At 40.5% G+C, this 23,054-nt stretch overlaps 1 protein-coding gene across 10 annotated transcripts in view; it reads right to left on the minus strand.

Moving 5' to 3' along the window:
- Window positions 1–23,054, minus strand: part of ST3GAL3 (ST3 beta-galactoside alpha-2,3-sialyltransferase 3) — a 182,780-nt gene that overhangs the window by 144,899 nt on the left and 14,827 nt on the right. The window contains exon 1 of one of the 10 annotated variants that reach the window (XM_063407270.1): window positions 9,333–9,375. The exons of the other annotated variants lie outside the window; for them this stretch is intronic. The gene's annotated coding sequence lies outside the window, so the exon portion shown is untranslated. Of the gene's footprint in view, window positions 1–9,332; window positions 9,376–23,054 lie in introns of those variants that run through there. 10 annotated transcript variants of the gene reach the window in all.

Genomic DNA, 23,054 nt, shown 5'->3' on the forward strand with positions numbered 1-23,054 from the left:
ATGTACTGGAGCCACTCAATTATTTTTTCCTCTCTTTCCTTCACATGCAAAACCCTTCTCCTTTTCCAACTCTCAGGAACCCCTCCTTTCTCAAAAGCAGTAGTACAAATACTTCCATCAGAAAATTTACATTCTTGAGTTGTTTGGAAATAGTCTACAACTAATGATATTTAGCTTGTGGTCAAAAGCTTCCTAAAACCTTAAAGCACACAACATTTGGCCCAACTAGCACCATAACCGAAAACAAGATCCTATGTAGAGTTTTACAGTGAGATTTGTCATCTCTCCTGTCTCTGCCCAGAGCACAAACAAATCACAGGAAGGAGTAAGGCACGAGGTATAAGCATAAAACACCTCCTGAATACAGATGTTTTAGAGGCATCTTGTCTAGAAAATGACTGCACTTGAACTTCTTTTGCATTGCAGGCACCTAGATCACTAATTAACATGAAAGGTGATGCTGAACAGGAAGTCTGCTGGATCCATTTTTCACTTGTATTTTGCAGTTTGGGGTCAGGGGGAAGTTTGTGGCAACTTGTTTAACAGCATCACCTCAACTGATTCCAAAATTTGAAGAAATTTCTGGCCCATCAAATCCTAAAACTTAGTAAGCTTCCAAAACGTGCTAAAACTTCCAAACTAAAATTTGATTTAAGAGGTCCTACACAGTATGTGATTTTATAGGTAGTGGACATATACAGAGATATGGAGCATGAGTTCTTCCCAAGCTGACTGGCTTGAGGAGCAGCTTGTCTTTACCTTACTGTCACCCTAACTGGTCTACAAAGAGAATTATGCCTACACAAAAGCCTTCACATCCTAAACCAAACACTGACACAAGCAAATCTGAAATAAAGGCGTTCCCAGAGCATCTGCTGACTATGAAAGCACCTATACTCAGAGGGAAAAAAAACCTAATAAAAGCTTCCAAAACAAAAATCACAGTGACTGAACAAAGGATATATTCTCATTTCCTACTATTTTCTTTTACAGAAGAGTTTGATTTTAATTTAAGAAAAAGTTCATCAAAACATAAGAAAAATAACCCAGGGATGCACTAAATACTGTCAGTAGTGCCTCATTTCCATGTGCAGAAATTGCAGGACAATGAAAAACTTATTGAAACAGCAGCTGCAGGAGTGGAAGTTGATCACCACACACATCACCCAGCCCCTGGACAAATACAGCTGGAGACAATCTAAAGGAAAAGTGTTCCTCCTATCACACCACATAGAAAAATACAATGAATCCCTTTAAATTAGCACTTGGCAGAGAAATAAACCAGCGACAGAAAAAAAAAACCAAAAACAACCAACCGAAAAAAGCATTAAAATAATTCCAAGGCACCCAGAAGGTTAAATAAGAAGAAACATTGGTTCCAGTCTAGGATCAATGGAATTAAACTGCTGAGCACCTCCCTGAAGTGTTTCACAAAGCAAGCAAGCCTTTTTAAAAAAAATCTCATAGGGTAATTTCCAAGTCAGCAGCCACTCTTCTAAGTGGGAAAAGGACAAAAAAAAAAAAAAAAAGATGCCAGTCTCAGCTCCAGCTACAAGAACTTTTACTGTCCATGGATAAATTCTGTCAAAAAGATCCTTGTAGTCAGACTGAAGGTTACAGTGACACAAAGCTTCTGTGCAAAACTGGAATAGGCAGTAAAATACCAGAGAACTGCAGAGAACTGCACTGCATCCAAACATATTGGGTGACCCTATTCAGGAAAGCCACAAAATCTCTTCCATCTTTGCAACAAGCAATCAGAATGCCTCTGGAAAACAAAACTAAACAAGAAGACCCACCCCAAAAACAGAAAAAGAAAAAACCCCAACCCACATAAATGGACTACTTTGATGAAAATATCGAGACAAGGGATAAGCTTGCTTAAGAACAGTAATCCAGCATCCAGCATAGCAGCATCACTGAAGCATTGATTTTTTTGTTGTTCTTGAAGATCCTGTGAAACTGCCAACTCCACCAAAAGCTGAAACTTCAGAAATTAAGAGATGCCAAGAACAACTCCCTTTCTAAGTTAATTTCCACAAAGAAAATCTACTGTAATCTCAGAAAGACAAAACTTCCACAGCGCTCCAGTACAGACTCCATTCCTTATTAGCATTTCCAGCCACCTGCTGAAGTATGCTTCCAGCCAGGATTTCACAGGCTCACTGGGATTCACAAATTTTAGAGTTTCACCAGTTCTGGATTACTCCACTAGCAGAACGCGTTATAAAAGGCAACAGTCATTTTATTAACCTTATTCTAAAACAGCTGCTTCATCTAACACAACTTCATTTGACTGGCAAAAAAACCCCAACAGCTTGATGTTGGCAGGTCTGGGATCAGTTCAGAAATGGAAGAAGGCCTTTTCTTGGTTTGTGACAAGTCATCAGTGTTGGCAACTTTTTGGCCCTAAATTTGACTATGAAACTGCCTGCACAACTGAGCAGATGATAGGGGAAGAGAGGAGAGGACTAAGGGAAGGGAGATAGCAATGAGTAGGGCATTCCTCAAATAAAGAATATTGCAGAAGCCTGAGACAGCAGTTCACAAAACACAAAGGCATGCTGATCACTCAGAAAAGGCAAACTGTGTTGAATGGCTTAAGCTGTTTGGTTTCAAAGTCAGGTTTTGGTTGTAGAGCAAGAGGTCCTTAGGATTTATGAAGTTTTTAAGCTGTAACAAAAGAGTGACTTTCTCAGGCTGGATAACCTTGACATTCCTTTTAAACCATATTAAAACAAACATGCCCACCAGCTCTCCCAAACTAAATCAAGAAATGGCAACACCAACTATAGTAGATGCTATTCACGGCAATACACAAACCTGAGCATCTCAAGGCCAAGGACTCCATATGGAGAAATGCAAGCCAAAAGCAGGATTTAGGGCCAACTTCAAAATTGCACATATGTAAGAGAACTGCAAACACTTCAGGATCCTCACTGCATCCAAGCAGCTCGTTATCACCAGCCCCAGCCCCACAAGATTTCAGAGAAGGAAATAAAGTTATCAGTTGCAGCAGAGCACTTTTCCACAGCTGGTTTTAATTAAGCTAATTTGGCAGTAGTGACTGACAGCAAGCAGAGCCTTCCCAAATCACTTTGCAAGCATTTTTGCCAGCAGTTCACCATCTGTGATAACCAGGATTCTTGGTACTAACTAGGATCTGTCTGAGGTACAGCATTTTAGAGCTGTGTATCCACCTCACCTTTAAAATCATCTGGTACAGCCACTGCTTACAGGTAACTGGAGACATTGCTTACAGATAATGGGGTGCTGGGAGAAGATGCAGAACTTGAGGAAAGGTATTAGATAAATTCCAGTGAGAAAACCACTCCTGAAAAATCAGATAGATCACTTGCCAGAATTGTACCTTGGCCATACTCACGCTACATGAAATACAAATGATCACATAGATATTGAGGAGATTTTGGAGCTGTAACAAACAGAACAGCCTATGCAACTTCTAGGCTAGTTGTGCAGTTTTTGTTTGGTGGATACATGCAGGATAGGGCAGGTTTACCACAAAGAAATGCTCTGGTTTATACCATGATGACAGAACAATCCAGGGTATGGCCAGACTGTGGAAATTTAAGCCCCATTAAGGGAATGAGAAAGGGTCTAGTAAGGGTGTAATTTTAATGTCATCTAACTACATGGAAATTTTTTCCTAAGGTAAATCTATGACCAGCAATTGGAGTGGAAGACACTAATGGTATCAGTACCAGCACTGGTACAGGAGACCAACATACCTAAGGAACAGATGGATCAGTAAATATAAGTCAAGAACATGCAAAAAAAAACCCCAAAACCTAGCCTTCTGCAGGAACACTTAGCATGTACCCACACCTGGTCCGTCTGGTTGACTCAAGGTATGAATATCTGATACCAACACCAGTTCAGATTAAAACACTGACCTGGGCAACTCTAATAAATGCAGAATGCTGACACTAAAGCCAGGGAAGTTGCCAGGAACCAATCCTTAAGTCTGAACTAAGGCAAAGGAAACAATGAAGGTTGCAGGATCATAAGTTTAGGCTTCATGAGAGCAGAATTCAGGGACCAGCTCCAGAACACCCACAGGATATGGGCCTTGGGAGAAGATCGGTGCAGGAGAGTTTGCTCATTTTGAAGAATGACCTCCACCATGCTCAAGAATCATAGAGCCAATGTGCAGGAAATCAAGCAATGCTACCAGGAGACCCACATGGATCAACAAGGAGCTTTTGACAATACTCAAATATAAAAAGAATGCACATGAGAAGTGGGAGCGGGGTCAGGTGAGCAGGGATGAATTTAGAGACACTACCCTAGTGTGCAAAGACAGACTTGGGAAGGTCAAATCCTGCCTGGAGCTGAAAATAGTCAGGGACAAGAAGTGCTTCTACAAGTAATTGAGCAGTAAAAAGAAGACTAGGGAAAATGTGGGCCTCCTGCCAAGAAAAAAAATATCGAAAAGGCCTGGAGAAATGGGCAGGCAGATCTCACGAAGTTCAGCAAAGAAAAATGCAAAGTCCTGCTCCTGGAGAGGAATAACTATGCCCTACAGGCTGGGTGCCAACCTACTGGAAAACAGCTTTGCAGAGAAGGACCTGGGAATCCGGGTGGAGCAGCTGAACCAAGCCAGCAACACGTCCTGGTCACAAAGGCCAACAGCCCCCAGGGTGGGGACCCTTCCCCTGCCTCAGCACCAGGGGGGCTCTGCTGCAGGGCTGGGGCTCTGCTGGGCTCCCTCTGCAGAGAGACACATTGGAACAAGGTCAGTGAGCTAAGATGATTAAAGGATTGGGGCATCTGCCACGAGGAGAGGCTGAGAGAGCTGGGATTGTTCAGCCTTGAGCAGAGAAGGCTCAGGAGGATCTCAGTAACGTAACCTGATGGGAAGGATTAAAGAAGGCAGAGATGGGCTCAGAGGTGAGGCGCCCAGTGAAAGGGCAATAGGCAATGGGAACAAACTGAAAAGCAGGAAATTCTGTTTAAACCTAAGAAAAAAACCCACATCTGCACTATTGGGATGCCTCCTAGTTACAACTTTGTGACTCTGTGAAACACCCTTGTGTTCTCAATAAGTATTGCAGAAACATCTAGCTCAAGGTAAGCTGTAGAAATAAGGGTTAGGGTTGAAGCACAAAGACTGCCAATGATATTTGAAAACACAGTTATAGCCAGTGCTGGCAGCGTTTCCTGTAGCCAAATCCCAAAAGCACATTAATACCTTTCTATCCACTCCTCCTCCACTGTAGCTCTACCCCTACCGGGCATCTTGTTTTCTGCTCCAAACAGATTCCATCACTAAATGCTACCATCCCAGAAACATGCAGAAGAATGAAGACAGACTGGGAAAACAGTTATTGCTGCCTATGAATATATTTTTTTCAAGCCTGCATAAGATCTTCTCTCAATGAAGTCACACTGTAGTACCTGTAAAATTATTCATGAGGACAAGCCATGATGAGAGGTAGACTCAGCACATGAAGTGCTTCAGTTAGTTTGCTACCATACCTACTATATCTTGTACCTACAAGAGATGTCTTCTGACACTGTGGCTTAGATCACTTTGCAAAGCAGAAAACTTTCCTCACAAAGCAGTTCTTTTTGCCAACTTTATATCAAATAAGCCCAGAATTCCATGGAATCACAGAATAGTTTAGTTTGGAAACCATCTGGTTCCAACCCCCTGCCATGGGCAGAGACAACTTCCACTAGACCAGGTTGCTCAAACCCCTGTCCACCTTGGCCTTCAAAACTTCCAGGAATGAGGCAGCCACAATTTCTCTGGGCACCCTCTTCTAGTGCTTCACCATCCTCACATTAAATAATTTCTTCGTAATATTCAGTCTAAACCTCCACTCTCAGTTTGAAACCATTTCTAAGAGCATAAGTTCATTACAGTAGAGTCAGAATATAGCAGTGACCAAACTGAAGGTGTCTCACTTCCAGGATTACCAATTCCAACCCCAAAATATCACCAACCTCAAGGCCACACAGGATACTTTGGCAGCAAAGCAAAATTTAGGAAACTTTCACACCTTGTGTGGACCAGCACACCACTGCAACTGCCCCCAGCACAACTGTGCCATGACAACTGCTCACAGGGTGAAGGGAGGTGGTAAAGTGGATCACTGAAAAAGTATGGGACAAAAGTCACCAAAAATAGTCCTTAAAAATGCTACTATATAGTCACTTAGAACAGATTTACCACAAAAATCAACACACTATGTAACTGTACTCTCAGAAACTTAGATTTGGATAGCTCGGGTCCTTTTCACAGAACTGAAATGATCCCTGGCAAAACTGTAACATTCCTTAAAAGCAGGTCTTAAATAACAGCCCACCTGTTGACATTCAAATAAAACAAAACTCTGGTGAACAGCAGCCAGAGACTGTGCAAGAATGTGGTAAATAAAACACAGGAGGAGAGAGTAGGGCTGTCCAACAAGAGGTGGAATCATTGCAACTTTGTCCCCAAACTTTTACTGGTTTTTTTTTAATACTACTCCACAAGAAAAATTCTCTGGAAAGCTCCAAGATAATCAACTCCTTAATCTAGAAAAAAGAAGGAACAGTCCTTCCACAACACACAAGGAGAAACAAGCTGTATCAGAATACACATCTTTGAGGCATTTTTTGTGACAGCAAAACTAATGAGAAAACATTCATACTTAATTGAGGGATTCTCTACAAAACTACTTAGTAAATCCATAAATGCATGTTATGAAGACGAGGCAATGATCTAACAACAACTATTAACATGTCAACAGTTCCAATGAACAACATATTAGGAGCAAAAAAAAAAAATCCAAGCTTGGTGTGAAAAACCTCATTTTTTATCTTGCACCAACAGTACCCTCTGCTGTTCCAAAGCTGCACTGCATAAGGTGAAATCCAGCCCTGACCATTAGGAGCACTCATCAAAAACACCTACCTAGCTTTATTCATTAATTACCTCACTTCCTGTAAAGATGTTCCAATTATGTTTGTTTCTTCCTACAGTGCAGCCAGGTTTTGAGTTGGTTGTGATGTTAATCTATTTATTGTCCCAAGACCTTCTTGTGTGATTAGAAAAGGACAGTTTTAGCCTTAAAAATAATTTTAAAAATAACAAAAAGAAAATAAATTGAACCCTATCCTCTAAGGAAGACAAGATCCACTCAACACCACAGTAACATTTTCTGGATCATTTCCATAAAGCCAAAAGGGGGTTTTAGATTTTAAAATCAGTTTAAAAACTCAACAGCCACAGATCAGAGAAATCCAAATATTCCATCACAAGGTTTTTCAAAAAGCATCTTGAAGGCTACATTGCATCTGGCAAATGGTCCTGGGGTAACAACACAGGAAGGCTCCTGTACTTCTGATATCCTGTGATAACCCAGCATACCCGTGCTGGAAGAAGGACCATCACACTGCAGATGCACCACAGCAAGAGCAGAAACAGGGAGGTGAGGCAGAGAGTGCCGTGGGCTTCCCCTGTGATGAAGATACCAGACCCCTCCACACAGGGTCACCATGAAACTTCAGCAAAAGCCCTGAACCTGAGGAGACATCACCCTCACAGTGCCCAACTGATGATCTTCACCAGCAGAGAAATTCAGAAACTGAGAGTACTACTGTTCTTCTCCCCTCATGTGGAAGGCAATGTGAGGGTGGATAAGGACAAACTGCATGAGCACACAGGGGAAAATTACCCCCAAGTGTGATTTGAAGCACAGGCATCTCACCACAGGCAGCCTGTATGAACAAGCACAAGGAGGAAAAGACATACAGGAGCAAGGAACACTCTAACTAGATTACATGCTTAAGATGACTGTGCCAAAACTGAACTGTGAATGAATACACTGAAGTATAATCCAGAACCACAGGGGAAAATAAATCCAAACAACAGAAAGTAGAAGTCCTTCAGTATAGAGAAGAAACAAACTTGTACAACTTGCAAAGGAAAAGAAACCTCCGCTGCCTGATATCAAAAGCTTTTCAGGGCAGGGTGACACATGACAGAAAGTATCTACAGAGCTTAAAACCAAAAGAAACTGAACAAAACACGTTGTCCTCAACTATACTATCAACAAGACACTTCCACCCAGTTCAGTGTCTTCCAAAGCAATGGGAGACAGCAGTCAGTTGCCTTTGACCAGAGGACGTAAGTTTGAAGCTTCAAAGATGGTTTCATGTCTTTCCATCAGAGCAGACTTAGAACCACATTTTCATACATTTCACAGCAATAGCAACACGACTTCCAAGTGTGTGGCAAGTATACAAATATTTGACCTTGGCAAGGAGCAAAGCACTTCTGAGGGGACTCCGTGGTATCGTAACGAGTTATAGTGAACAGCAGGCTGATCTGAATTGGCACCACAACACTGAAACCCCCATGTCTTTGCACTGAAAAGCATCAGCTAGAGCACAACTGCAAACCACATTTTTCTACTCCAGTCATGAAGATACAGCCTCCAAAGAAACACATGCTGGAGGTACCACACTCCAAGAAACACACACACAAGTTAGAGAGTAACTATTTAGAAGTAATAATGTTTACTATTTTTTTCAAATTTCTCCATTAGAAAGACTATAAAGCCCAAATCTGAAGAAAATAAGACTGCAAGAAGCTTATCAAGTAATCTAAAACTCAGAAACATGTTGAGGGGAGAAAAAAAAAATTAAAACGAGAGGGTGAAATCAGAAAAGTTTGCAATTGACTTCATTGTGTTCAAAGTGATTTAGCGTAGACATCAGGAAAAATATGACTAGCAGGAATAACAATTAAGCACTAGGATAGATTGTACCAGTTTCCATGATTAGATTTTCTAGAGTACTTATGACATATGTTGGAATAAAAAGATGTTAAAAATACTGTTTCTAAAAGCCCAGAGAAAGACCTCCTGTAGTTCTTTCCAGTGCTATTTGCTACAATTTCCTAAGAAGGAAAACATTTTGAATGGTCATTATTAAAATATACAACTTCTAAAACAAGTAGTAATATTTAAGATCAGATAATCAAGGAAACACACAATACTAGAAATCAAGCATATTAATCTACACTTTAAGAAAAATCACAGAACAATCATTTTTCAAATTAAATGTTTACTAAAGTATCTAAGTACCTAAATGTTATACAGAAGGAAAGGAAACTGCCTTGTACTTCCAGCTCACTCCCTGTTGTTTCTTAATGCCAGTGAGGTAGCTGAACCAAATGACAGAGTGCTAGGAATACAAAAATGCAAGATAATGGCACTGCGGTACATAACATTAATATTTATTTTTAACTTACTTTCATATTTATTATGTTTTCAAAACTCAAATAATTATTTTGGAACTTAACACCATCCCTTTCTTACCTATAGACTGACTGTTCAGGACTGATACTCTCACTTGCTGATATTATCTTGCTGCTGTCAGTGCTTTAAAAAAAAAAGAAAATTAATTTTCAGCCACTTTTGGCATTAGGATAGCAATAAGGAAGGAGGCTTCTGCTTTATGGCCAAAGAAACATTATTCTTCAATACAATCCAAGTCCTAAGAAGGTTACAATCACAACAATGTAACTTCTTTCTCAATACAATTGATCAACATCCATCTAGAAATTTGAGACTATTTCAGGCCTGTCCTTTAAGATAAGCCCAAAACATTTGCCTTGACTGAGAAACAACATGGAACAAAAGAGAAACTAAGAATTATTAAAATGGATTTGCTCCTATCTGCAAGATAGAAGTTGCAATATGCAAGCACCACCACATGTTTATAATCCTGTCAGAGCCCAGCATTCAACATGCAATTGCAGGGGATTATCCCCCACGTGGTTCCATGTAACTGCATTCCCCAGACATTTTATTGGATCAGACAGACATTCCAGAGGTGAAGCTTCACACTGTACAGGATGCAGGAAGGGAACCACCCAGCAATCAATGCAAAATGAAGCCTTCTGGAAACCAGCTCCCACTGGATCTGGACAAAGGAAATACCACAAATAATGCTTTTTAATTAAAATGTGTTATAAAGTGTACACAGGCACGCACTAGGAGGAACTGCTAAAAATATTATAAGCTAAAATATCTTAGAGGAGGAGTACACTTACTTCTGAACTCCTACTATAAGAAAAGAAATTATGGTATTTGTTATGGATTAGTAGCTTTGGAAATCTCACCTGTCAAGGACAATAAGTAGTGCTGCTATGAGGAAGGACAATCACTACTGTTGGTGCAGTCACTGCAGGCAGAAACATAACTGTGTGCAATGGCCAAAAGGACTCAAAAGGGAAATGAATCAGCAACATACAACACTATGGTTGCCACCAGCACATATCTTATTGCACAATTAATGAAATACCTCCAGTGTTCCTATACCACAGAGTTTTGAATCAATGAAGCAATTCATGGGAGAGATTTAAACAGCTTAGTGTGGATGCCAGACTGAAAAAATAAACTACCTCAGAAACAGTTTAGAAAACAACATCTGTGCTACACGAGGAACTGCAGAACTTGAAGAAAATTGAATTGAAGAAAGATGTGCAGAAAGTTGAAACATGAGCAAAAAGCAATACAAATGCTCATAAGGATTAGAAACACCAAACATAAGTACACAAGGGAGACTTTAAGGACACCACTCCTTTTGGATGCAACATGTTGCAGTGCCCAACTCCCTCTGAAATGGGTTGCAACCCCAAATTTACAGTCACTTCAATAATGAACAAACCTATGTTCAACACTCAGATGTTTCCACATTTTTAGTCACAATGCAGACATGCCTATCATTAATAGCTGGCAGCAGCAGAAGTTGTTAAAACACAGCAGTGTTCACACCCAATCCAGCTATTTTCAGCAGCTCTGCCTTCTCTGGAGGGAACCAATTACAACACGCATGGCCCCCCTTGCAAACATCATCTTCACACGAGTCCTCAGCTTCTGACTACAGCAGTCAGTGACAGCCATCCTCTTTCAAACAATTCTTTGTTATTCTGAGCTTACTAAACAGCTGTGTGTCAAGCGCTCAGAGCCTAAATTAGAAATATTGCACAAAAAGCCACTGCCTTTCCTCACTGACCTTCTCATCTGTTGAGTTCTGAAATTTCAAGAGATAGCCCTGATTACTTTGGTAATTACTTCTCACACTGTCCTCTGGTCTTCACTTTTATACCTACAACATTTTTATATTTTTATACCTACAATATTTTATACCTAAACAAACAAACAAAAAAGGTGTAGGCATATGGAACATATATTCAATTCCCACTCTATCCTGCAAGTCCTTCAGGGGAAGAAAGTGACAATGGCCACAAGTTACAGATTAGGATGTTCTGACTGGACATTAGGAAAAATATCTCTACCACAGCACAATGGAACTGGCTGCCCAGAGACAGTGCCTGGTACCTGAAAGTCTGTATTCTACTCATCACTCTGTTCTGTACTCCCTTAAAAGTAACTGCTTTTGGACTGATCCCCTTGAGAAGCAAAAGGCCTTTGTGGCAGCAACATCAATACCTACATTGTTATTGTATATTCAATACATTCGATATTGTGCATTCCATCTTAAGTGTCCCTTCATTGACCTGATATTTCTTCAACCAGCTCCCAATACGAGCACCTCCAGTGCAACAAATGCACGACAAAGAAGTGTTTGAAACAGAAGGTCACCTACCCAAAAGTACACAGAACAATTTAACTGACATAAAAGTGCAACAATGTTTAGGACAAGGAATACGGGAATACCCAAATATAAAAAAAAACCCTCCAAACGACAATGAAGCCTCTGTTCTAGTACATCACACATGGTCCCCAGGGAGGGCTGCAGACAAAGAAGGGATTGTGCAGGGGTTGGGCAGATGATCAAACACCAGGGCACTGACACAAGGCCTGAGGCGATGAGCTTGTTTAGCCTGCAGGAGACAGTCGCTGCAGGAGGCCAAAGGGGAGCCCTGCAGCACCTGCAGGAAGCTCCTGAGAAAATGGAGCCTGGTTCCTAAAGTGCTGCATGGTGGGATGATGAGAGGCAGAGGTTTGGACTGTCGGATGTAAACCGTGAAGACAATGGAGCATTGCAAAAGACTGTACAGAAAGGCTGTGCAGTCTCCATTCTTGGAAGTTTTCAAAACCTGACTGGATAAAGACTTGGTCTCAGCCAATAATTGATGCTGCTTTGACCAGGAGGTTGGACTAGAAATTTAGTTATATTCATTCCAACTAGTGTCATCCTCTAATTTTGCAAAAATTCCTGCTCTATTCTTAAAGACATATAAGATTTTTTAAAGGTATTTTAAACCTGAAAGAAGTGAACCTTAAAACGAATCCATGTAGGTTTATTTTCCTCTAGCTTACCATATCTGGACACATAATATAAGGTGGAAAGGGTTATTTTTCCACTCTTTACACATTACACAGGTAGGCACACAAATGTAAGAGTAGACTGCAGTTACCTTTAGTAAAAACACCTCTTTTTACTACTAAGCCTGCAATGATAATGGCTAAATGGAATCAGAGAGAAATATACAAATAATTCAGGTGAGAGATGCAAAAAACCCCATCTGTTTAAAAAACAGAATAGATACGGAGATTCTGAACATATCTAATATTTCTATTTCTGAATATGGATAATTCTGATATTTCCCAAAACTAATTTGCAATCTCACCCTGCTTTGCTAGAATAAATGTACTTTCACCTTCAAGCTGATCTCATGTCAACAGTTACAATGTGCAAACCTAAGAAGTACAAAGATTAGCTGCTTTCAAAGAAATAAAGTAGTATGTGCACTTCATCTTTCAGGTGCTTACAACACAGGAAACATTTGGAAAAGCACAGCTTCAGTTACAATAAGTAAGTTCATATAAATAAGTTTAATATCTTGAAATACTATTCATTCTCCTTCCTAATCTGGCTTTCTACAGTCTTGGTTAGTCACACATTCTTAGCCTTTTCAACCTCTATGGAGATGCTAAATTATTTTCTGAACCCAGGTAAATTCTTAAGAGTCTCATGGTAATTTCTGCCCAGAGTTAAACATTAACTAACCTGTCTTCTTAACCACCTTTTGAAAAAACAAACAAATAGAATGCTTTGCCATTAGTTTAGGGCAATTTTATCAAGTGTTTCTAGAAATATGAATTATCTCCCCATCTTCTTAACTCAATTATATTTTAACTAGGCTTTAGGGATGTTTTTATTTTGCTTCTTTCTTGAAAGTACATGAAACTGAAAGCAGTAGTTGTTTTACTAACTATAAACATGCCATCATCACTCATCAGAGGACTGCAGCATATTTTCATCTTCAGTTCTCATATAAATTCTACCTGATGGAAAGCAATTCAAATCATCAAATGTGTCTTTATTCTCCTCCTCTTTCAACCTCTGCAGAAGGATCTGCAGGTTTTCTGGATCTTCCAATTTTTCAGGACTAGAAGAATCCAAATTTTCTCCACAGCAGCAACCCATGAGATAAGATTAAATAGTAAGAACTTTTTTTCTCTATCCTCAGCTGGCAGAAGTCCTTTATATAGAACAAGCTGTTTTGTAAATAAATTAAGTAACAATGTCGGACTTCCTAAGACTTTTAGATTTGTCTACATTTTCTTCTCCCTGCAAGCACGGTACTCAAAACCTTACATTCCTGGGTAATCTCTCCAGATTCTTTGGGCAAACACAGAATTTCAACCAAATGTAAAAAAAAAATAAATAATAATAATAATAAAAAAATTATCAGTTAGGAAAGACCTTCTGAACAGGAGTGGCGGGAGATAAAACCAGAAATTTGCCGAGATGAGACTTGATCAGATTATAAAAATAGGTATGGGCAAAAGCAGTGGACAGTTAAATGTAAGTGGATATAAATAGCAAGGTTTCTCCAAATTAAGGTACTGTAAATAACTCGATGGAAAGCTTTCTGAATTTTCACCCAGAGGGTGGCAGCTGCCAGTCTGTAACTGCGAAAGAAATAAGAATGCTCTGGGTTTTTGCTTGTGGGGTTTTTGGTGGTTTTTTTAACCCAACCTTTTCGCCGCGGCCGTGACATGGCGGGCGCGCCGGGCCTCTGCTGCCCCCGCGCGGCAGCCGGGCGCCTCTGCAGGCCCGGCCTCGCAGCCTCCCTCACCTGAGGGGCTCCGCCGAGCTTCACTAAAAACCCTCGCGTTTCACCAAAAACCCCTCGCGTTTCGCCAAAACCCCCCGCGTTTCGCCAAAAAGCCCTCGCGTTTCGCCAAAAAGCCCTCGCGTTTCGCCAAAAAGCCCTCGCGTTTCGCCAAAAAGCCCTCGCGTTTCGCCAAAAAGCCCTCGCGTTTCGCCAAAAAGCCCTCGCGTTTCGCCAAAAAGCCCTCGCGTTTCGCCAAAAAGCCCTCGCGTTTCGCCAAAAAGCCCTCGCGTTTCGCCAAAAATCCTGAGTTACGCACGTCGCTCTGTCCGGGACGGATTAAAAATATCATTTCCCAAAGAGCTGGAGGGAGAAGGAAGAGAAGGTCCCTGTATTTTCACACAATATCAGTTCCCTGGACCAATTCACCACACAAACGAGTTTTTCAGAATGTCTGAACTCAAGCCAGAGGAGCAGCAACTGCTTAGCCACAAGCTCAGCAGAAACTTTCCAGTGCGGCAATCCCGTTTCACATTACCTACTCTGTCATGTTATTTAGTCTTTACAAAGACTGTAATATTTAACTGGGGAAAAAAATCAAGAGCACAGAACCAGGCAAAAAACTTAATTTCTCACAAAAAAATGCATCTTAGACACTTTATAAACAGGTCCTTGAAGGAAGAAATCATCCCAAGATTAGTTTACACTGAATGGGGACAATGATAAGTAAAGCTACTTATGGGGTAATTCCTTTCCTGCAAAGGCACAAATAAACTCACAACTGCTGAGCAAAGTATACTTACACTAGTACAAAGTTATGTAAAAACCAGCAGTTAATACACAACAGCCAAGATGGTTGAGGAGTTTGTTTCAAACTTTTTGACCACATGGTTGCACATTAAACAAAATGAAAGTAGTCCTAAATTCCTGAAATTACATTGAAGTCTGCAGTGAGAAATTCTTATCTCAGCTCTTTTTAACGCTGTAGTTATAAAGTTTTCTAGAAATGAGTGACCTTCCCAATACCAAGTTCTTTGCTCTTACCCTAATCGTTCTTCTCGCTTCTCAGCTGCCATTTCCTGAGATCAGAGTTAATGATTAAGAAGGAATTCTGCATCTGCATGAAGACTGTATCAGAAGAGTGGCTAATCCAGAACACAACAGCAGATTTCTCTAGTCCTTCGTTCATCCATCCACCCATCCTTTGACACAGAAAGTGTAATTTGCATAGCAGAGTACAGCACAAAGAGTACTTAGCTCTAGTTTACAAGCGGTTTTTAATTCTTCTCAGAAAAATAAAGTTTTAGTATCTACATCAAGAAACAAGACATTCAAAGATCAAAAAACATCAGTCCAAAGTCCATTCATATACTGGCACGGTTTCCATTCATAGAAGAACAAACTTCAAATTGTTATGTAATACAAAATGCTGTAATAATAAAAACAACTTTGTGGGAAATAAAATACACAGTGAGGAGAAGTAATATATTGTTATGCAGTACTGAATCTTTAATGTTTTTGTAATATGAAGAAGGCCTCTTTTTCAATCACAGAATGGTTTAGGTTAGAACAAACCTTACAAGATGATCTAGTTCCAATTCTTCCACAATGGCCAGGGGACATCTTCCAATAGACCAGGTTGGTCAATGCTCCATCCAGCCTGGCCTTAAACACCTCCAGGGATGGGGGATCCACAACTTCTCTGGGCAACCTGTTCCAGTGTCTCACCACCCTCACAGTGAAGAATTTCTTCCTCACACCTAACTGAAATCAGTGCATAAACCTATCTTTCAAAAGTTTAGAAATACTAAAATTATATTTGAAGCATTGTTAAATAAGAGGCAAAATCAGAAAATTCAATCAAAATTAACACATTTTGCCACTGTAATTCAATTTGCACTCTTTACATTGCATTAACTCAGGCTTTTGCTTCTGATGAAGTACCTGACCCAAACACAAAACCTCTGGACTCAAAGATATGTAAAATAATGTTAAAATTAATCATAATGAAAAATAATAAAAGCCTTTCCATTGTTCAGATAAGGCACTTTTAAACAGAGATTATAGCAGCAGTGCTAACAAAAAAACCCCAGCATTACTAATTTCCTAGAAGCTTAATGGAGAACCGCCCATACTCCACTTGGAACCTGATAGAATTGTGTGGGGCAAGTCTCAAAAGGCTGAAAGTCTTTGCAAGTAAATTCACAGTAATTAGGTTTCTAATTATACCCACAGCATTAGTGATTGCTATGGTTAAAACAGCCTGTTTCATTATTCCTCTCTTTCTGAAAGCTCAGCCTTTCATTGTTTGAGCAGAAATTCTAGAAGTTTAGTCTGCCTGAACATGTATTTTTTAAAAGTTTAAACTGAGGAACAGACAGTCCTGTGCTTATGTATGGAGAACAAAATTAAACTTTTCCACCACAAAAAAAAAAAAACAACAAAAAACCCAAACAACAAAAAAAACCACCACCACCTCCCTGGTCTTGAAGCAGCTAAAAAGCGTGAAGTACAGGGCCTTTGATGGGGCAGATCTGAAGGCTGAAAAGCCCCAAACCAAAATTCACAACAGTTCAAGTTAGCTCTGAAGGCACTTGCACAGATGCATCTGAGGCAGCTTCCAGTAGCAACTCACAGCAGCCACATCACACCCTAATTACAGTGCCTACGTCAGGCCACCAGCACTGCCCACGCAGAGCGTGCTTCATTATCAATACAGGACTCTGAAACACTGCCCGTGCTTTTACAAGCATCTGCAGAGGACCTCTGCCCCAAGCAAGCAACGTCACCGTATTGCCACCCTCCTGAACTACAGACGTAGAATGTGTAATTACAGGACAGAGTCTCATTTAGCCAGCTGGACTGAGATGAAAAACCTTGAGACCTTTATTCTATTCATAGCTCTGCCCTTGAGCTGCTGCATGACATAGAAAAATTTGACTTTTCTTTGTCTCAGCTTCCTCTGCCTTCCTGAGTGTATTCATCACCCTTCATCCTAAAAAATGTGCCTCAGTACATTTTTTTATTAGGGTGTCCAGGCAAATTACAGCTGAAACAGAGAAACAATACAGAGAAACAATATTTACATAGCATTTTATAGCTACTCTGAGATTGATTAACTTGTAACAAAGACAAAAAGATGCAACTGCAATTATAAATTATTAACTTTGCAACAGTAAGAGTAAGCCTTCAGAAGCACAAAGCCATCAGCTACTTAACTACTGGGAAAACTCAGCTTGTATTGATTTCTGTGCCATCTTTTTTTCACTACTTCTTTCAAAGCACACATGCATTTGTTCATAGTGCTTTGAAAGAAGATACTCCTTGGAACATGCACAGTCATTGTAGTTATAAAAGATATCAGGTAAACTCTTCTGTAGTTGTTAACTCTTTTTGTTCTGTGGGTGATTAAGGGGCACATGTTCTGCACTGCTGCAGCTCTGACGACTCACATTTAATCAGTGTCCAAACACTGAAAACCACAGGGTAACAACTCCAAAAAGTGACATGTTGTAACAGAACTGAGTTAAAGTAGGAGGGATCCCAGCATGATATGAAAAAAGTTAAGCAATGTGCATGCTTATAAGCACTTAAAAATGGAAATAGCTGATTTTAACACATTCTGATTCTTTTTATGGCTTTTTAGAACCGAGTAAGAAATGCTAAATTCTGACCCTCAGAGATATACATTTCCTGGATTGTTGAGGGCTTTGATTATGCAAAATACTAAGAACTGGTTAAGAAACATCCTGTATTTTCTGTACCTGACTAGAATTTTGGCACTATCCTCACACACTGTTAACTTCCTCAAGAAAGCAATGCATACAAAAGCAATACAATCACCCAGTGCCATGAAGGAGCAACCACTTGAAATCAACTACCTCAGGTTCAAACATCTATTCAGAATATGCACGCACAGTACAAATTACTTCTTGCCTGGATGCACAATTACATTCCTTCTGAAGTGCAGAAGAGATACATAATTCATAGAGAGTTATACCTCATGACCCAAGGGTACTTGTCCTTGCAAGTCACATCCAGGTTGTTTGGCTGCTTTATTGCCTCAGCCTGACACTGTGATGTAAACCCAGACTGCAATGACAAAAAAATGAAATGTTATAGTGACAGTGTTGAAAGAAGATAACAAACTAGGAAAAATCTCCTCTGAGAAACATCTCTACCTGTGATAGGCACAATCAGAATCAGTACCAAGGCCACACTCAGATCACAGCAGCACCAGCTGTCCAACTTGAGACAAATCACAAATTACCTCCTTTGTCCCAGTGTCAGTAGAACTGATGAGAAACAGAATTGAAATGAGCACGGAAGGTGCCCAAAGCCAGCCTGACTGTATCAAAGCCAAGGGGAAAAGCGCAATCTAGTCCATCAAATGAGTCGGGGGGGGGGGGGGGTGGTGTAGTTCCCATCGAGGTTGGCAATACCTTCATCACTACAGCCAGTGCTGCAATGGTACAGGTGATAAATGGGGGGATGCACGGTGAGGAGGAAGAGGAGGAGAGGCAGAGAACCACTCACTAACATGGATGACACAGCTCTCACAAGGAGGTATTGTTTCCAGCTGAACGCATTGCTAAGGGGTTCACAGTCAGCTGAGATGAATAAATCCTTTCACCTCTGAAAGCACTCAGCTGCAGAGCAATTGCTACCAGAGGTAAAGTGCTTTCACTGCAATGTACCTTTCCAGAATATGGAAAACTGCTGACTTTGACCTCTGGATATGTGTATCGGAAGACACACCTTCAGCTGCGTGTAAGACACTGAACATTGTTCCTTATCAGCAATCTCCCAATACAACCATCCAAAGTCACAGGAGCACACCCGTTCCAAAAATTTTTGAGGAGGCCAGGGAGAAAATGCAGGAGTAGAGCAAGTGAAACACTAAGTCAGGCTGAGGTCAACTGAGTGAAACTAACAAAAATCACACTCTGCTTTAAACTGGGCAAGTTCCTCAATTGTGCCCATCAGCTAATAACACAAATGGAGAGAGGGGGAAATAGAAAGGGACTCAAACAGCATCAAGACAGTTGCTGTCAAGAGAAGCAAGAGAAACTTACTATTTCAAAATGCAAAACTAGGTCCCAGTCCTGAGCAGGGAGATGGAGAAGTATTCTTGCACTTTACATTTCAATCTTGCTAAAAAGTCAGTACCGGCCCAGAACTAAAATAGTAACCCAAAAAAGCCAAAATGAAGATAGTACAAGTACAGTGTTATAGCTACCCCTTGAGCCACAACATGCTTAGGGTGCTATGCCCTTAATAAGCTTCACTAAACCTGCTCCTTATAGGCTCCTAAAGCCAGAAGTGTTGAAGGAGTTTCCTCCCCTGGAGAAATCCCAAGAACAAGGCATGTTATACTTGCTCCCTCTCTCAACAGCGCTGTCATGCATCACTTCCCATTGTCCCTGCAGAGTTTTGTCCTGCACTGTTAACATTTTAGCAGCACTTGAAATTCCTGGAGAGACAGCAGGGTCATAAAGTAATACTGGGTATTTCACCAAATAAGCAGTAACGGATCAGAAAAAGAAGAGGCACTTTCATTCCCCTATGCTCCTTGCCATCCTGTGAAGTGCTGCCTTCTAAAAGACAGAGAGGCACTCATGAATTTTTTAATTTTGTTTTTAACTCTCCTAAGTTCTGATTCACATTCACTGAGCAGACTGTCTCTTCTGTCCTGGGGCAGAGGCTGCTGCCTCGGGTGAGCTGGGCAGGCAGTTCTGTGTGGTTGCATCCAACAGCCGGAGCAAGAGCGACCAGGAACACACACATCAGCTTCCAGCCAAGAGAAATAGCTGGCACAATTACAGCTGTGGAAGATACTACCACAACTGAGTGTCCTGGAGTTGTGTCCTGCTGGAGTTTAAGTTTAGTCATGCTCCTTATTCTGGCAGGCTAAGAGGGAGCACAAAGTAACTTGAGAAGTAACAATTTCTGGGCACCAAATCAATTTTTTTCCTCTGTTCTGCACAGATAAGAGAACTATCCACCATAGTTAGTACACTATAGTTTTAAGTTTCAAGCTGAACACAAGGGGAATATTTCAGCCCAGTATGAGAAATCTTAGAAAAGTTAAGCTACTTTACCAGATGACTCTTAATTTAACTTCTATTTTTACATCTTTGTTTCTAATATTCACTGCTGCCTCAATAACATTACTTGTTATTTTTAGCATTTCAAAAAAAGCATGACTGTGATCCTCAAATCCCTAAAGCATCTGAAAACTACCAAAGAGATCCTTAAAACTGTAGCTGGATTCATGTTATGAGAACTTTCTAAACATTTGTTCTCAATTTTGGTGCAGAAAGTACAGCACTAACACACACTGCAGCTGAGTGGATGAAACAAACCTTAAAGTTACTAATAACTCAAAAATTAAAGAATTCACAATAATCCATCTCAGTGCTGTACCCAGTCTCTTCCTGAAAAGCCAAAAAAAAGAGCAACTGTTTCAGGAAGCTTAGAGTGCTGCACAATACTGTCCAAACCAGTCTTTTTTAAAAAAAGTAATGCCCACAAGGTTAGTCTCTCAGGCTTTTCAGCCTGGGAAGCAGGCAACAGCAATAAAGTCTACTTTAAAGAATACACACATATCCCCCACAAAAACTAACGCCATAGATAGAGAGCAATTAAAATTGTCACCATTTGCTTGCTACCCCTCACAACAGCACTGTGAATGCCTTGTCAAAAAACTCAGCCACCTAACCATCAGTTCAGCCATCCCAGCTCAAAACACTTTCATCAGATTTATGCTCCCAGTGCCCAGCTGAGCTGGCCCAGAGTTGTTATTTTTTACAGGAGCTCTCCTGCGTTCCCATCATCTGGCAAGGGCAAATAGGACAGTCACAGAAGAACATAAAACCATTACGTGACTCTCTCTACAAAGAGGACAAGTTTGTCTCCATGGCCTAGTTGCTCACACACCAATTAAATGTCTTTTAATTGGTTCTTCCTTAAACAAAGAACAGAAGTCAGATGTCAGTGTACATAAGATCCACTCCCTTGACGCAGAACAAATGACACTCAGAGTAACCCAAGACACGAGAGCTGTACCCACCCATCACACATCCATGAGGCTTTAGCCACCTGAGAAAGAGTACACATTTTCCAAACCCTTGCAAGAAGATCCATTTCTTGAGTACATTGTTACACCCCAATACAAGAATTTACAAAAGTACCATTTCACTTGGAAAGAGATAAACCGGTATTTATATTGATAATAAAGGTTTGATTGCTTTTGATTAATTCAGCCTTTTTTGCTGCATGACTGGTTTCCATGGAAATGCAAGCAGATTAAAAACCTGCAACCAGAAGTGAGTCAGTTTTGCCTGTTTGTCTCCTCAGTTCCCTTGGAAACAGACATTAAAAAAAAAAAAAAGTAACAAGGATAAGGGTCCTGAAATACCTTCAGAAAATCTCTTCCCAAAGCTCATCTCTTTGGGTGCCTTGCCAGAATTAGAGTTGAAAATAACACAGAGCAACAGATGACAGAATAGTGATTTGATTTTTTTAAGGAGACATCAACAGAACATACCTGGAGATGTCTCAAAAACCACATTCTAACTGACAAGCTCAAATTTTATTAATGTGAGTTTTGGCAAAAGTACTTCATGCAGAGTATATATTTCTTTAAATTAGTTCAATGCTAATGTAGAGAGAAACACAATAGAAAATAAGAAAACAGCATCACACTGTCCTTGTCCCAAGTATATTTCAATACTTTGAGAGAGAGGGGAAAAAGTAAAAGCTGCCTTGAGAGAATGAGTCCAATATTTCCATTGCCAGGATGCTTTTTAATGGAGTCATTCCTTCCTTACAACACATTCATTCTGAAGTTGCAAAAGTTAGGTTAAGTAACAAACATTAGTGTTAAATTTGTTATGCATAAAAATGCATTCCTCCAAGCTGATAGAGCAAACCTAGGAGGGCCTGTCAGCAAGACTGCATCGCCCACCATACTTTTCAAAGACAACAGTGCACCCTCCCACGAGCTGGATCTTCACGCTGGTACAGACAACATCTTCCTTCCCCTCAGAGCCAAATGCATCAGGGAAGAAATAGGATAGGAAGTTACTAGGAAAGAGGCTGCAGTGCATGTCTCAGACCTTCAAAGCCTGCTCCATCACTACCATTACTATGCAAGAATTCCCTGACAACCAAGTGTCCAGAAACACAAAGAACAGCAGTACAATTATTTGCTCCTCTAAGTTCCTTCTAGAATGTCTGGGACAGCTAAACCGGATTACAAACTATTTATTTCCTTGTTTGTCTCCCATATCACATGAGCAGTTCTACGTGCTCAGCACACCTCCATGCAACTCAACACTTCATCAGAGAGCTGTGAAATCCTTCATTACTGCCTGTCTGGGAACAACGTGCAGGGACAGTGCCCATCTCTTACCACTACTGTCAAGAAGCTGCATTACAAACATCAGGATGGACAAAAAGGAAATCTTACCTCTGTCCTAAACCCTGCTCCCATCAGTCACCAGAACTCAAGGAACCTCCTGCATTCAGCATTACATTCCTTATTTTTGTACTTTGCTGCTGCTCTGAGAACTAACAATAGGCTGCTACCGACATGAAACAAGGCTTGGGGAAGAGTAGCCAGTCATGATACTCACTAAAAGGATGAGAGAGGACTAGTGATCACTGGAGGTTTGTCTTGAACAGAAGAAGCAGTTGAACTTAATTCAATGTTAATTAGTTCACATTAGCCGAATTCAATCTATTCTTGTCACAGTAAAGATAAGCCTTAGAGAATTAATTATTTCCTATTCTCTTTTGTGTTTTGGCAAGGGGTAGAGTCACACAGGAAGGAGAATTATCTCGCAGTACTCACTAAGGCCTCACTCAAGGAGAACAGGTTTAACATTAAGTGCAGAATGTTTAATGTTAAGAGAACATTAAGAGAAACATTAATGTGTATCTTTCGGTCTATTTCAAAGTTTAGCCTCCTTTCTTGTAGAGGTCAGATGTACATCTAAACAAA

The sequence above is a fragment of the Prinia subflava genome, chromosome 10 (assembly GCF_021018805.1).
Source record: "Prinia subflava isolate CZ2003 ecotype Zambia chromosome 10, Cam_Psub_1.2, whole genome shotgun sequence".
Lineage (NCBI taxonomy): Eukaryota > Metazoa > Chordata > Aves > Passeriformes > Cisticolidae > Prinia > Prinia subflava.